The sequence below is a fragment of the Amblyomma mixtum genome, chromosome 3, assembly GCF_055824585.1.
Source record: "Amblyomma mixtum isolate Tamu chromosome 3, ASM5582458v1, whole genome shotgun sequence".
NCBI classification, from domain to species: Eukaryota; Metazoa; Arthropoda; class Arachnida; order Ixodida; family Ixodidae; genus Amblyomma; species Amblyomma mixtum.
In genome coordinates, this window is record NC_143014.1 from 26311954 (window position 1) to 26328859 (window position 16906).

Sequence of the window (16906 nt, forward strand, 5' to 3'; positions counted from 1 at the left end):
GGCAGGTCAGGCTCTGCGCTTCGTTCCGCGCCCGCTATTAAGCACAGGCAGTGGGTTTCTTTCTGCATGCATTTCATTCACAACGTGCGCTCATGCGTAAGCTTGTTGTTGGCGCAAGTATTTTTTGTTCACCACCTACGTCAGCTGCCAATGCAACTTGGGGCCGGCGCGAAAGCGGTGAAGAGATAGACATCGCAGAGACCTTCGCATTACATGGTCCGCGTACATATTGGCGGCGTTTTTTTTTCTACTTTCGTTGACAAATGTCGCAACCGGCAATAAAACACTGATGCCTAGAGGGCGTTGGCGTTCCATACAACAATGCTGCTTTTGCTGTACAGTATAGCTGGAGTATAGCTGGCAGTCATTCTGATAACAAGGTGATCTTGTCTTTTCTTGAAATATTTGTACACCAAGCCAAGCAGCGCTCAGGCACTGCTGCACGGCGGCGAAGTGCGACACCGGTTGTGGGCGGAGCTTGGGTAGAGCGGCGCAGCAGTACTTGTCGCTCCGTGTGTCCCTGCTTGCTGTGGGGCGGCAGTTCGCAAGCGGCGATCGGTGTGGCGCGCCAGCCAAGAATTCGCACGTGTCCCCTGCTTCATGCGTCCTGTGGTAAAGGCCGGAATACATGGAGCGTTTTTACCGCGGCGAGTCGTCGATTTTCGCCCGACGGCGCAGATTTGACGCCCGGCGTCGAGAAAAACGCCCGCCGCCGCCGATCAGGACCGGCTAGATTTTGACGCGCGGCTTCCGGTGAGACCGGAAGCGGCGGCTGAAGCGAGCCAATAGCAGCGCAGAAAGCCTGCTCTTCCGGTCCTCGGCCTGCCGCCGCCAACATGGCCGTCGAGCTAGTCGAGCTACGCAGTGTTTTTTGACTGGCACGCAAATGTTTTTGTCGTGAAAATAAACGTTTCGTCAGACTTGAAATGTCGCTTTTTTTAGAGAACACGGCCGAATCTTGGATCGGAATGCCTGCGCTCCCTCGCTGAAGCGAATGTGCCGAAGAAAAGCGCAGCCGCTGGTGTCCGCGGCTGAGCGGCAGGGTTGCCAGATTGGGCTATTAATAGCCAAATTGGGCTACTTGTTGTCCGAGTTGGCGTCATAAATTTCGTTTTGGCTATGTGGCTACTTTTGGGCTACATCTTTTTCATGGGTGAAAAAAAAGTTAAAGTAGTTATAATGTGCTTTGTTACAATTATACAGTGACAGAAATAAAAGGCATGCTGGAATCAAAATGCACGCTATAGAAAACGCTATAGAAGGTTAAAGAAATTGAGCGCGTCTGCTACAAAATGACAATTTGTAAACGCTGTGTTCGAGAAAACTTGTATTTCAGGCGGTCAAGGATCATGGCCTTTCGATTTCTTTTATAAAGAGTTGACACTACGTGAAAGTTGCCCCGCGGAAACACTTCACGGCCTATAGATTCCACTTAATCCACGCCACCCGCGCGCGCGCGCGCGCCATTGAATATAGACTGTTGCCGTCTGCACATGTGAGCGTTCTCCCATTGACGGTGCACCTCGGGTGGCCATGACAACCATGGTACCAGAATAAAGAGAAAACATTAAGAGAACTTAAGTCTCCCTACGTGGTTTTTTGTTTTGTTTATGGGGTTTAACGTCCCAAAGCGACTAAGGCTATGAGAGACGCCGTAGTGGAGGGCTCCGAAAATTTCCACCACCTGGGGTTCTTTAACGTGCACTGACATCGCACAGTACACGGGCCTCTAGAATTTCTCCTCCAAAGAAATTCAACCGCCGCGACCGGGATCGAACCCGCGTCTTTCGGGTCAGCAGGCGAGCACCATAACCACTGAGCCACCGCGGCGCTCCCTACGTGGTGCGAATGCGTAAGCATTAAATGCTACTATTTCGCTTCTGTTGCCTGGTTTCGTTATGCTCACGTGTTAACCGTTAACCATAGACGTGGCCTAGTGGTTCGGGCGTCCGCTTCGGCTGCGGTAGGTGGCTGTTTGGAAACCCACCGCCAGGCATGTTCTTTTCTTGTATTGTTCATTCTGGTTCTGCGGACACATTCTGCTCAAGATTCGCGCATGAGGCAAGTAATGCTTACGCATTAATAAGGTCTTTTTCTGTTTCTCCCTATTCTCGTGCTAGACACGGCAAGCGCGCCACTCGCAAGAGCGTACGCTTTTTCTGCAGCCTCAAGCGGCACACGTGCAGCCTTCGAGATTCATTGCAAGCGACGCGAGAGCGCCGTGTCCGTTGCGTAATCTGCGTGCACTCATGCGGAGCCGTGGAGCCATCCTTCGGCGCGGCGCGGAACGCACTGTAACTAACGAAGGCGGCGGAAGTTAGTAGCACGACATGGCATTAGATCCGTCGCTACGAGAACTTTCAGAATGCGCAAGTGGGCGATGTACATTCGGAACTACAAAAAGAAATGGAAAAAGGAGCCGGAATTCAAGGGTAATATGTTTTTCTCATTATTGTGAACGTGCTGTTAGACTGAAGATAAAATCGACATAGAATATCATCTAATGGCATATATCCTTGATTTATTCTGAGCTCATGCATATCGTAGAATGTAGCTTCCAGAAGGCGCATGCTCGATGCTATGAGGTGACGCTCTAGTGAGAACCTTCCTCTTAAAGCATGCAATTGAAAGTGAGGGTGCGTATGTATACAGTAAGGTATTTTCACTGTCGACGTGTCTGATCTGCGCGCGAACATTTAAAAGGTGAAATATTCCTAAACTAGATATAGCGCCGCCGTTCTTTTCCGCGTGCAGACTGGCTGGCGTCACCCGCCTCAGGTGATATGGCCTACTGCCGCGCCTGCAAAGTGAAACTGCGGCCCCATCTTTAGGACCTGGTTAGCGCACCTTTTAGCCGCACTGGTTAGCGCGCATGACGGATGCGAAACGTAACAACGGAAAGAACACGCCGTGCGCACCCCCTCAGACATGATCTGCGGGAAAGAAATCTAATATGTAAATATTCTTACCGAAAATTAATTCAATATGCTTAAGAAATGTCGTCAAAAAAGCAAATTTTTTTTGCTACTTTTGGGCTACGCAAAAATTTCGCTGTTGGCTACGTTTGGGCTACTACGGAGGCCAATTTGGCTACTTGAGGTCGGAGCCATCTGGCAACCCTGCTGAGCGGGCGTCGAAAGGTACGCGACGGCATGCATTCGAGCACGCAAATCTTTATAGATACTTAAGCGCGCGTGCTAAATTTTGTACAGTGGTGTCGAAGTGAAACTTTCCCGATTTTAACAGAATGGTCAGCGTCGCTGTTCTCACAGACCTCCTTGCACAGTTGGTGTTTGCCACTTGTTGATCACATTTGCTTTCGCGTCGAGGGATGCGCGGCGGCGCGCCGCCGCTTCAACGCTCCATGTATCTCCAGCCGGGCGTCGCGCCGCCGCGACGTTTTCTGCCGCGCGAATGTCGTCGAAAAAAACGTCGCATGTATCCCGGCCTCGCGCTGTCGGCCCGCGGACTGGTCAAGCAAGGAAGCTCAGGTGTACTCAGGTGCTTCTCCCCTTTCGCGAATTAGCGGCGGCCCGCGAGGACGCGTGCGCTAGCTCTGGCAACTGGTCTAGCGAGACGGCCCGAACCATTGAGGAATCGAACAAAGGGCCGCACCCGCTCCGCAGGACTTTCTCTGCAGTTCAATAAAGTTTTTCTTTCATTCACTCGCACAGTCACAGGTCAGGAGGAAAAACCAGTTCGACCAGCATTCCCAACCACTTTAAAATAGTCTGGCAACCATGGTACGCCCAGCGCGTCGTCTGCTCTTTTGGTCCGTCGCATCCGCCTGACGTCATCAGATCGCAGGCCAGTTTTTAGTGGCGCATGAACACGTGATGAGCGGGCGAACAGACCATCGCGTGAATCGGTCTTAAGCGGCGGGGGGTTACGAAGCAAAGATGGCTTGCGGCTAGCACATGCCTTCGTAACGAGTAGAATTAGCTACTCAACCCCCTACCTTCACATGTGCAAACACGACGAGGATCAACTCCAGGTCATACACAGCAAAGTCATCAAAAAGGGCTCTTGACCTTCCCATTACCAAATCCAACCAGCGTCTGCTGGACCAGGGGGTGGTCAACACCTATCGGGAACTCCGAGACGCCGATCTCCTCAACCAATACACGTGCCTATCACAAACGCCATCCGGTCGCCGCATTCTTGACCGACTCCACATCCAACATACCATCACCTTCGAGGAAAGGGTACGAGCGCCAGAACCCTGGAGACGCGCCCTCAGGGTCCGGCCCACTCCCCGCAATGAGTTAGCCGATCAGGCGGCCCGTGCGCTCTCTCCCCGGGCACGCACACTTGCTCTGGAAGCCTACTCCGAGCCCATCCAATCTCTAGTCACATTCAAAGACATCACTACATATTATAAGGACAGTCATCATCGCTTTCCGGAACCCTGTAAGGGTCGTCGGAGAGCAGACGAACGGCTCCTTTTCAAAATATTTACAAATACAATGCTGTGCCCGGCAGTATTGAAACACTTCAACACAGAATTTGACGGGGGCTGCAGCCCGTGTGGAGCGACGTTCTCGGACGTTTTCCACATGGTCTGGGCCTGCCCTTCCAATCCCCACCCATCCCAATCCTAGGGAGGCCTGGGAGGCGGCGCTGCTCAGCTGCCATGACCTGCAGTCCCAACGGACCTTGGTCGCCAGGGCGCGAGCGGCATTAGACGCCACTGATTTGTGAGGACCAGGGCCAGTAGGGCCTAGGACCAAACACCTCTGTTTGTACATAGGCAATAAATGCTTACCACCACCAACAACAACAACGGTGGGGACACTGTGTGACGTTCCCGCCTGTCGGGGGTCAGTCACAATGCAACACAATATTTGTTGCTATCTACGGGTTCTGCTGAAGCGAGGAGAATTGAGCCAACACACAACGCTTCTGAGTCAACCTTATTTATTCACTCTGCCTGAAGGTGAAACTGGGAGTTCCGCTCACCACTGTCTTGTATTAGGCGTCGGTGCAGTCCGGCCAACAGGTGCCTCGCTCTCGGCTGCTCTGGCGGGGTGGCGCTCAGCCTGTTGACGGTCCCACGTTTCGGCGAACTGGCCCGGCGATCGCTAACGGGGGCTTCCATCTTGCCACTGTCGGATCTTTCCAGGCGTCTCGGCTAGCGGTTCTATGACGGGTCGAGGCCTCAGGCTTCTTGGGCGTCTCGGCTGGCGGTCAGCTTGCAACGGACCCCTGAGGTCCGGCTTCGCCGACTACAGACCAGCGCGATCTGCATCCGTTCACCTCGCCCGTCTCTGCTCGTTCTCTCCTTTGTCTCATCTGTCTCCAACGCGTCTCTCTGAGGATTCTCTTTCTTTCCTTCGGTGTCCTCCTCGCCCAACGGTTTTTCGCCGTCGCTGCTCATGCAGCCGACCAAGGGCGCCCGCCGATTTTTCCACGAAGCCGCGGCCGTTAGGACGCGAAGGCCGGCGGCCCCGTTGGGGATGTGTCGAAGGGGATCAGGTGTCCCTCGGAGGGCAACGGTTCCCCTAAACCAGCGCCTCGCCTCCTCTGCTGGGAGCCTTCCTGGTGCTAGCTTGCCGGCCTCCCTCGCCGCCTCGAGCCGTTAGTAAGGCAGTTGCGTTGCAAGACACTGCTGGCCTGTGGGCCCGCGAACTCCGGGAAACTGTTAGTGCCGCGAGCGTTCCGGCCTACCCTCGGCGCCGCAGGGTGCCGGCCTCTTCGCGAACGCTGGGCTCATGTTCAGCCGAAGACGCACCCCTCTCGAATTTGACATATTTATGAGGGTCACGGCTGTCCTCTCTCTTCTCGCATCGGAACCCGGGGTGGTCTCTTCCAAGAACCGCGGCTTGGTTACGCGACCACGGCATTCGAAAACTCGGCTGTCAACGGACAAAGCGAGTCCTCCTCTAGCAGCGGAAGAGAGCAGCTGCTCGGGGAGCCAGTCTGTATTTTCCAAGGGCATGGGGCCCTCTTTTCTTTTGGGTAAAATTCACTTACTAAAAACCCAACTCCTAGCCTTCACCGAGTCCACAGCCCGTACCTCGCAACAAGGCCGTCTGCGGGCGCGCATGCGTGCACACACAAACGCACAAACGTGCCTGTCTCTGCGCCAAAGGGGGGGAAATTGGGGACGCACCGCAAAACGGGCCGCAGGGATGCGTGTGGTTGCGCTGGGCTCCCCACGCGGCCTCTCCTCTTTAGCCCTCTAGCTACTTTGCACGTCTTTCTGTTGCGCCCGCCGCATTCCACACAACCGCCTTCGCTGACGGGGCAGGGAGATAATTTTGAAGCCAGACACAGTGGCTCTGGTGCTAGTCGGTGGAGTGAGTTCTTTTGGGCCATGCCTAGGCCTCCTGTACACAGTCCTTCACAACTGTATGCACTCAAATTAGCAAATAATCGTTAATACCAGACCACGGCAACCTTCCAGCTGCAAATCACGCATGCAGCATTTAATCCTGACACAGGCATCTTTTACACATATAGTGCAGCAGTGGGAATGGCCAAAATCGTTTTGAAGCAGCAGACAAAAAGTCAGTTTGGAGCAGACACATGAAACTCAGAAGAGAAACTTAATAGGGGAATATATAGCCTTCTATTTGTGATAGCTACCCCAAATGAAAAAAATGCACCTAAGCAGATGAAAATGAATTTGAGCAGGAAGAAGTACGTTCAGAAAATAGGATTACGGCCACCAGAAAAAAAGACAGAACAAAAAAGGAAGCCACTACAAGGATATAGCAGCAGAACTGTTGAAAACCGCCCTTAATTTTCGTGCAGACCCGAAGCATCATGAAGAACCGAAACAAAATAAGTACAAAACAACTGAGTGGACCTAATAAAGATCCATATGGAAGACATTAACTTATTAAAACAAAACAGTCTTGTCCAGATAAAAAAAAACAATTACACGCAAAACAATATTCAAGTAGCTAGCATAATATAGAACATTATCAAGGTAACAGAACTGGTTTTCTAAATCCACTGATCTGCAGAGCAGCACGTACAGAACAGCAAATGCAAAGAAAAACATTCACTAGCACTGGTCCTTGCAGATATGCTAACAACAAAAAACAAAAATATGCATCATTCTGCGCAGCGGCGCATTTGCACACGAAATCTGCACGCGCGTGGTTTAAGGCGAAACCTGATAATGGATTTTGACCAAAGGAATCTTAATGGAGACTTGAACTGCGCAGCTGAGGACCGCCGCGGACACACGAACGCGTCTCCTCCCTATAGGTTTGCCTCCCTGGGAAACGGACTCGCGTAAACCAGCCACGCTTCGAAGACGGAACGCCGTCGAAATCATACGAACTTGGCGGCGCATGTCCATCGGCGCACTGCCGCGAGAAGAGCGGCGTACCCACACCGCCGGAGCAAAAGCACGTGGCCTTGAAGGACACGCTGAGTTAGCATTCGCCAACTACTGTGAGGAAAGCCACGGGGCGGAGAAGGCGCCGTCTCACTTTGCGCGTAGTAGTAGAAAACATTTATTCACAAAAAGGTAGAATAAAGCGGCCGCGTTTCGATGGAGACGAAACGCAAGAGGCGCCCGTGTACTGTGCGATCTCAGTGCACGTTAAAGATCCCCAGGTAGTCGAAAGTATTCCGGAGACCTCCACTACGGCACCTCTTTCTTCTTTCGCTCCCACCTTCTTCCCTTCCCTTACGGCGCGGTTCAGGTGCCCGCCGAGATATGTGAGACAGATGCTGCGCCATTTGCTATCCTCAGAAACCAATTTACATTTTAGAGGAGAAAATACAGATTTTGGGTGGGGTCCTGATATGACCACCGCTGTTGCTCTTGCTTGGGATATCAGATTACGCTGGGTCGCCAAATCAGAGCTGAGCAGGGCAGACTGCCACTGTTCCTCGGATTGATGATTGTCTAGGTCGGGGGGCTTGGCACCGGAGCAGCCCCATGATACATGGCATGTTGTTGGAATTCCGCCACACCAGGGACAGATTCCATCATATCTATCGGGGAAGATGATATGGTATTTGTGTAGGTTAGGAAAGGTGTTCGTCTGTAGTTGCCGCCAATCCCTCGCCTCTGCCGCCGTCAGCTTACGGTGTGGTGGATAGACTTGCCTTTGTGTTCGGAGAAGGAGGAGGCGTTCGCCGTAGGTAGAAGGGAGAGGGGTGAGGTCAGTCGCTCGGTTAGTGCATCCTCGAGCTAGACTGTCCGCGGCCTCGTTTCCCTCGAGCCCCTCGTGCCCAGGAGTCGAAGTGATTTGATGCTTGCTTGTGGAGTTTTGAACATGTGGAGTAGTTAGAATGGGAGCGATGGAGTGCGGAAGTCTGCCAGAGAGGAAGAGTCGACACGCCGACTGGGAGTCGGTAACAATTTTTAGGTCACTTCCGGTGGTATCGCCGTGCTGGATGGCGAGGCTGATTGCAGCAGCTTCTGCTACTGTCGGAGAGCAGTTTCGTAGGGAGGCGCTGGCGATTTCCTTGAGATTGGTGTCCAAGACAACCGCTACCGCGTTTGTAGAATTAGGGTACATGGCTGCGTCGACGTATGCAGCATTTTGTGCATGTCGATGTGTGCGTAGTCCACTCGTGCCTTTCGTCGTCCCCATTGCGGGTCCGAGTGCATGTTCTTCGGGAGTGGGGCTACATACACGCGAGTTCGGAGAGTTGGGGGTAGGTCTTCGTAGTCCTGTACGGCGCGTATGTCAGTCGGGGAGCCCACTCTTTCCATGATTGCGCGTCCAGCTTTGGTGGTGAGGAGGCGTTCCTTTTGCGAAGCTAGGACGGCTTCTCGAAGTCCCAGGTCCTCGTAGGCGTAAGTGACGAGGACAACAAGAGTCATTGTGCTGTTGTCGTACTTTTCTTCTCGAACTTGCAACGCAAGATATACACATGCTGCCTCTTGCGGGCACTTATTTAATAAATGCATCTACACTTTGCTGGTTTACTAAACTTTCACTGACCAACCATTCTCTACTGACGAATAGACTGCCTCTCATTCGGAAAAGCTAAACTTGAAGTGTTTTCACAAAGCTGCCTCATTTACAGCTTGATTCACGATAGGATTAAGAAGGTATCGTATTTTCCAGACTACAGTCCGCACCCGGTGTACAGTCCGCGGGGACGAATTTCCGCTGAAAATAAGTTTTACAGCGAAAGCTTTACTAGCCTAGCGGCGCCGATTTCGCTGTCGGCACGAATGATCTTGAACAGGAAGAGTGGAGCTGCGTAAATTGACGTACCACGTGACTCGCAGCAGCTGCAGCCGCGCACCGTGGCCGCTGCGCGCTGCCTATCTGGTGTCTCTCTATGGACGAAGCAAGCTAGCGGTAGCCGGCGTCCTCGAGGGCGGGTACTCGCAGACGCCGGGACGAGTCTGATCAATCCGATCGACATTGCCAACCGTGCCAGGGATTCAGCAATCGATAGGGAGCGTAGACGCGCTAAACGGGCAGCCGAAACCGATGAAGAGCGGGAGCTTCGAAAGCAAAAGAAAAGGCGCATAACTGGACCCCTCGGACAGTGGACATGTGCGCGTTGGCATTGACAACGTTGTGGCGGAAACGCGGCACTGAAGCCACAGGCCGTCGGCGTTCACTGTGCTCGTAGACGTTGACAGCGTTCTAGACTTCGATGATTTGCAGGAAAGGAGGGTCGCACAACTGGCTCCCTAGGTCAGTGGACGCCTCAATCGCACTTTGATGTACGTGGCGGTGGTGAGAGAAACAGCCAACTATAGACAGAGGTCTGAATGTCTAGCCAGGCTTAACCACAGCTAAACCGGGGCTTAAACAGGTGATACCAAAGCTTGCGCTTGTATAACCACGGTTAGCTGAGCTAAGCCGCAGCCATTTTTTTTAATTGAACTGTTCGCGGATGTTTCAAAGAAACAGCCCAGATTTTTTTACGATTTTTTCCGGATATTTACGGATTTTTTTTTTCGGAGCTTTACGTTAACTTCGGACATGACAAACGATCATAAAAATTAACGTCATGTATAGTCCGCAAAACGCGAAACAGCATTTAAACATTCCGGATAATACGATAAATAACCATGGATGATGCATGTTGTCACCGACAAACGCAGAAGGAAGTGGGAAGCACAGCGTTTTCTAGGACGAGGCTCGCCGAACCGCCGAGCTCATGCAAGACAAAGAAGACGCTCGGCCACGCGCTGGGAGCCAAGGTGCGGCCACCAGGTGGCGCCGGCAGAGTGCCAGCAGTGGGGCAATATGCTGTTGTGAACAGTGCGATAGACACGACGGACGAGAAAAGGTCAACATCGGCATTCTGTCGCTTGCTACTGGCGTTTTTAAAGGGGCTCTTAAACATCATTCTGAGGAGAGTACACGAACTCCCTCAATCACTAGATTCTCTCGTCATGAACACCTGAGCCAAATAATACACTTCTGCACGCCGCTGAGAACCCACAATCGCGCGCGAAAGTTCGCGGGTACCTTCCGGCGACTTTTTCACGTTCACGCTCCCCTCCATCGCACGCTCGTGCGTAATCATGTTAACAGACAGCTAATGGTTAGATTCTTTCAGGTGTCACGCAGCTGCCACGGCCAGTCAGCAGCGTTGCTCCAGTGGGTCAGGAAGCTCATTACCCCGGCGGAGAAGCGCCGATCTTTGAGTGCGCAAAAAGTGACGAGTACAGATAAAGGCTTCTAACAAACGCATTAAAAATTCTTGTATACGTGAAGCGGCGTCCCAGGACGCCTCTTTGAAAGAACACCGAGGTCAAATTGAAGTTGGCCTGTATCGACAGACTACGGCATGCACACACACACACAAAAAAAAAAACCTAATATAGGTGTCGCCATCAGCAGGCAATTTCGCAACACCGAACCTTCGACGCGGATTCAAGAAAGCTATGCTCCATTCACTTCAAAATGGCGGCCACCTGTCCTTGTACGTCACGAGCGGCGGGAGAATTTTTAAAATTTTCGTAGTCTTTTAAGACTACGCTTTTTTCGTAGTATGTGCCTTTTCCCGTCGGAGAATGTTTACACGAGGGAAAGCGCTGCCGCCCAACTCGCGCACTCACAGCGCAATGTGAAGTCGCGTTTGGTTTGTGCGAAGCTTCTCTGCCTCCGCCGCAACTGCTTCGCAAAAAGTGAGACGCTTCACCTGTATTTTGGTGCAAATAAAGACACCTTCGTTGGATGGCACTCGCTGAGAGCGGTTGATGCAGGTTATACCGGAGACCGCCGTTCTGGAGAGCGTGACACAAGTGCGACCACCTCTGGGGAAAGCGCAGGCCGAAGCGAAAGTGAACCCATTTCCCACTCAGACAGCACAGAAAAGTGGGCCGAGCCGCGTCGGCGTAACCGCGGTCTGCCTGCGGAGGCACGCGCAACCCGAGGAGCCATGCCGCGACACCAGATATCCCGGATCGGCAGTACCGGCACCGCGAAACCATTCCCCACACCCCCGCTCCACGCAGTGCACCCGCAAAAGGGTGGCGGAAGAGGAGTGCAGTCCCAAGCAGTAGCACGCGCGCTGCCTCCTCGCAGTCGCTCCGTTGGCGGGCGGTGCCGCACGCAACACACTGTCCGCGTCGGCCGTTGTCTTCCTAGTATAAACCGCCTGCATATACAGTACAGCGCAAAATAGTCTCGGTCAGTTCTTTCCGAAGAATGAGCGACGCAACCGGTGGAGATGCGTCGTTTGCCGCTGCTGCTAAACGAGCTGCCCGAGCAGAGGCCGCCGCCGAGAGGACCCTGCGGTTCGCGCCGCCGAAGCAGATTGCTTGAAGAACGAACGAGTGGGGAAAATAACGAGTGCTTTGTAACTGTACGTACAGCCTTTGTCAAAAGTAACCAGGCTGCACGTTTTTCTTCCCAGTCGTATATTAAAGCTATTATGCCAGCCCTCAAGCTCAAAATCTCTGTACGGTAAAGAGAACCCCTACCCTCACCTTCAAACAACTTTTTGATCTTTTGGGAAGCCGTGAGGGCTCAGTTACACGAATGAGAAGCAAACCATGAAGCCTGGTTACTTTTGACAAAGACTGTACATACACGCATCTCTGAAATTCTTTCCCTCAATATATCGCAAAACCAAAACACCTACAGAGCTGCGCTCAAATTTCGCATTAGGGAGTATCGCAATCGTCCTTGGAATTTCTGACCAGCCCCCAGTTCTTAAGGCGCACGACGGTTGGTGGAATTTTACGCGTCAAAGCAACACTGCGCTGTTGGGCACTCCCTTGGTGGAAGGCTCCGGATTAATTTCGCACCACCTAGGCTTGACGGCATCGCCTGGACTAAACGACGCGTCGGAGATACTGAGGGCAAAGATGCGTTATTTTGAGGAGCATATCTGAATGGGCGCGGGTGAATAACATCGCTGATGCCGAAAGGTCACACCCGGCTGCTCGGGGTCTTCCTGCACGCTCTGAATCCACTGCGCAAGCCCACCGCAACGGCAGCTTCTTGAGCGTGTTCCTTCCCATCGGGCTATGCGCACGAGGACCAAAGATGCCACATGCCGCGCGTCATTTGATAGGAAGGTGCGTGAAAGCTCGATCATTATTTTGATGCTTTTATTCACATACGCGACAAAATTCTTCCAAGATGGGGGGGAGGGGGGCAACCGTCTTTTAATTCCATTTCGCCGTCGCTCTTAATGCGACAGCATCAGGAGTGCTGGGAAGGAGAAAAACACTGGCCAAGAGCCGATGTGAACCGCTTATCTTAGAAGCTCGTCAGCTTGTAATGGTCAGACATGCTAGCTGAACCCGATGAGCCGCAACCCAAGCTGTGGCGAGCACTGCCGCAGTACTGTAACGGTGAGGGCCTCGCGCCAGAAACCACCTTCAGCACTCGAAACTGGCCCTCCCAAGCGTGAAGAAAGCCGGGCCGCTTGCACCCATGCATCACACCAGGTCGGCCAACGATTCAAATCATTTGAGATGGAGATCCCCCTCCCGGTAGGGGGCGCGTTAGTGACTGACGGACTGGAACATTTTTTTCTGCTGCGCGGGTGGAGGCTTCAGCCTACCACAGATTACGCCGCAGTAAAAAAAAAAAAAAGAAGGTCAGCAAAGAGCAATGGCGCTTTATTTCCCACAGCGAGAGCTGCCCGCGACACGCGGTACGATTACGCCGACGACGCGTCGCCCAGTGGAGACTCGCCTTTACGCGCCACGAAGGATTAAGGCAGCGAGGCTTACTTAAAGCGAAAAATCAGAGATGAGGTGCACTATGCTTTCCTGCAGCCGCTCGGTGTAACCGAGCACACAATGACCAAACATTACCATGCAACGCTTTCGCACAGAGCTCATACTGCAGTTTCCGAACTCCCGATAGAGTGATTGAGATCCGGCGGTCTGCTGACAACTAGGCCGAGAATCGGACTTTAACAGATAATTGCTCGAAACAGGACGCCAGCGATAGTAGCCCTGTGGCTCAGGTCATCGGCGGCGCGACCAAACTCCGCGAAGTGGCTGGTCAGATGTACTGCCACGAGAAGCGAAGCACCATTTGCAGCGCATTCTTGCTTCCGCCAGGAAATGGAGCACAGAGAGAACTGGGAATCATATCACCCCCCGAACAGCAGACGCCAATCAACAGATAAACCAAACGACTCAACAGCTGCTACAAGCGCGATTGCGGTCAACTCTCGCGATTACCCTGGACAATGCGTGAAGCCCACTCCTAGGCGCTTTTCACTGCTTTCTCGGCACAATCTAGCCTTTTGAAAGCAGTGGCGAATGCCAAGAGCGGCATCCACCTCTAGCGTGAACGAGTCTAAAACAAGAATGGGTGTCTTTTTTGTGCTCGACATAGCGGACGACAACAGAGATTCGACGACCCAAGCGCAGAGCTCGAGTGCTGGCAATCAGCACTCTCCAGTAACTAATGCAGGCCCTCTTGCTATCCTGCGAGAGGCACGGAAGGCCAGACTTGAATCGCACCAACCGATAAGGACGCGGGCCACGTCACCTTCGCGCATTGTCGCCATTGCCGTACAGAGCCTGTCACCTTGGAGGCAGCGAAAACGTCGGATATTAACAGCTTTAAGGGCTTCATCTCCGCGAGTCCCTATAATGCAGAAATGCAAGAAGTGCCTCAAATTACCAATTATAAAAAACTACGCGCAAACACTCAGGAGAATCCACCGCGACCATACAAGTCTGTTCTGCCGTTAGGGCCAGCTTTTGCAGCGAGTTACTCGTGGCGGCTCAAACTTTCCTCGACCGTGAACCACAGCGGCCCTTGCTGGACTCCAGTGCAAGTAGGGAAGCTGACCATGCTTGACCCCCTATCGCGGCTCGCCTTCCGAGCATTCAGCGCACCCAAGGCACTTTTACAGCGGCGAGAACCACTTCGTAAACATCGACGCCAACCAAACGCAGTGCTGGACTCGACAGAGGCACACACGGTCAAAGAAAGAAGAAGCAACACAGCGTTCTTCGTTCTTTGGCGCTGTGCACCACGATGATAAACCCCGACAGGGAATGCGAAAGAAAGAGGCGCAGTAACACAAAATGGCTTCGCGAGACGCGCTGTTCGGGCCAACGCACCACGGAAGGCCCGAAACAGCCCGCCGAAATGACAAGGGCTGAAAAAGCGGACAAAACATCGTAAAGGGCCGGAGACCTTCGTGCAGCACCGTTCCTTTGTCGATAACAGGCTGCGACTATGGTTTACGGATCGCGGGCGATTAAGACCAGGTACCACCGCAATGCTTCCCTGGCCTAAAGATTAGTCCACATGTTGAAGAGCATAGTTTTGGTCTGGCTCTGTCAGGCATTTGATCGTGGAGAGACTAAACAAATCACTGCTTTGCGAACGACAGGTCTACACTCCCAAGTGCAGATGTACGAACGCCACCTGTGAACCGAGGCGGCGGACAAGCGTTCCTTTCGTCCTCGAGTCCGTTCACTGCGAGCTAGAGGCGGACGGCGCCGGCGCACAGGCGCTCGTATAGACCCCGGTCGAGGGGCACGTATCGGCCGGAGTCCAGGAAGAAGCAGGGGTCGCCGCACAGTTGGTCGAGGTGGTACTCCTGGCGCTGCAGGTCGCCCTTCTTGAGCTTGTACGTGGACGTGGCGTCGACGGCGCGCACGAGACGCACGAACAGCGGCACGGCGTACGCGGGCAACTGGCTGCGCAGCGCGGCCAGCAGGGCGTCCAGGTCGGTGCTGCGCGTGGGGTCCTGGACGGCCAACATGCCGGCGCGGCCCTCGGCGCCCGGCAGAGAGACGCCGTAGGCGACGCAGTCGCTCAGCCCTAGCGCCTGGGCCGCGACGCCCTCTACCTCGGCCGTGGAGACGTTCTCGCCCTTCCATCGGAACGTGTCGCCCGTGCGGTCGCGGAAGTAGACGTAGCCCAGCTCGTCGGTGACCAGCAGGTCGCCAGAGGCGAACGCCACGTCGCCCTTGCGGAACACGTCGCGGTAGAGCTTCTTCTGCGTCGCCTCCTTGCTGACGTAGCCGTCGAACTGGTGCATGTGCGAGCGCTCAACCTTGCCGACCAGCTCGCCCACCTGTCCGGGCGCGCAGGCGAGACAGATGCCCTGCTTGTCGCGCAGCGGCAGCCCCGTGCCCTGGTCGACGCGCACCAGCTTGATGGGCAGCAGGCGCTCGCCCAGCGCGGGCCACAGCATGAACAGCACGGGGAAGAAGCCCACGGCGCCAGGCCGGTTGTCCGTGTTGACCAGGTTGGCGTTGCCCTCGGTCGCGCCGTACACCTCGCGCAGGTCGGCCAGCCCGAAGCGCTCGGCGAAGCGCCGCCACAGTTGCGGCCGCAGGCCGTTGCCGAACATGAGACGCACGCGGTGCGCGCGGTCCTGGGGGCCCGGCGGCTGCGCCAGCAGGTAGCGGCACGTCTCGCCGATGTACTGCGCCACGGTGCAGCCAAGGCGCGCGCAGTCCTCCCAGAAGGCGGAGGCCGAGAAGCGCGGTCGCATCACGGAGGTGTTGCCGAACAGCAGCGTCTGCGAGAGCGCCAGCACGCCGGCGGCCACGTGGTACACGGGCAGACACACGTACAGCACATCGTCGTCGCGCATGGGCATCATGTGGCGCACAGCGCTGGCCATGCTGAAGAAACGCCGCTGCTTGATGATGGCCGCCTTGGGCAGGCCCGTGGTGCCCGATGTGTAGATGTACAGTAGCCGGTCGTCCATGCCGCCGCGGTAGGGCGGCGCGCGGGGCTCCTGTCTCAGCAGGGGTTCCAGCCAGGTCACCGGCGCGCCCAGGTCTCGGACGTCGGCGTCGAGGCAGACGTAGAGCGGCTCGGTGCCCAGCTTCTCGGCGACCAAGGGCCGCGCGTCGCGCAGTGGCTCCAGTAGCGCGTGCGTGAATACCACGGCGCGGCTGCGCACGCACGAGATGCAGTGGGCCAGCGAGGCCTGCTTGAGGTTGTAGTTGATGAGCGCAGACACGACGCCCAGCTTGGAGAGGCCCAGCCATAGCATGACGGCCTCGGGCCGAGACTCGGCCAGCAGGGCCACCTCGTCGCCCGGCCGCAGCCCGAGGGCCGCGAACGCTGCCGCCACGCGCTCCGAGTAGTCGTGCACTTGCGCGAACGTCCAGGAGCGCTGCGTCGTCACCAGGCAGGGCTTGTCCGGCTGCCGGCGTGCCACCGACGAGAACACACGCGCCACGGTGCTGTCCTCGGCCACACGCCGATGCATGTACCAGTTGAGGCGCACGTATCCCACGGCCGCAAGCACATCACGGGGTGCGGTGCGCGCGAGCAGGCGCAGCGTGCGCCAGCCGCCCGTGGCCAGGTAGGCTACGGCCAATAGGAGCGCCGCCGTGCCGAGCGACCAGAGCGTGCCGGCCACCCCGAACAGGCCAAGCAGCAGCGCCGACTTCGACGACGACATCACCACACTGGCTCCCAGCGGCCGGCGCCCCGCGCGCGCTCCGCCGACCTACTTTTATGCCCTTCCAACGGGAAGCGGCCCACAAGAAGTTGTCCGCTGCCGCCATCTG

General features: G+C 55.0%; 1 protein-coding gene and 1 pseudogene across 3 annotated transcripts in view; both read right to left on the bottom strand.

Annotated features, from left to right (window-relative positions):
* Positions 1–16906, bottom strand: part of stg (string) — a 151728-nt gene that overhangs the window by 96547 nt on the left and 38275 nt on the right. The window lies entirely within an intron of this gene.
* Positions 12998–16837, bottom strand: LOC149349475 (long-chain fatty acid transport protein 1 pseudogene; annotated as a pseudogene).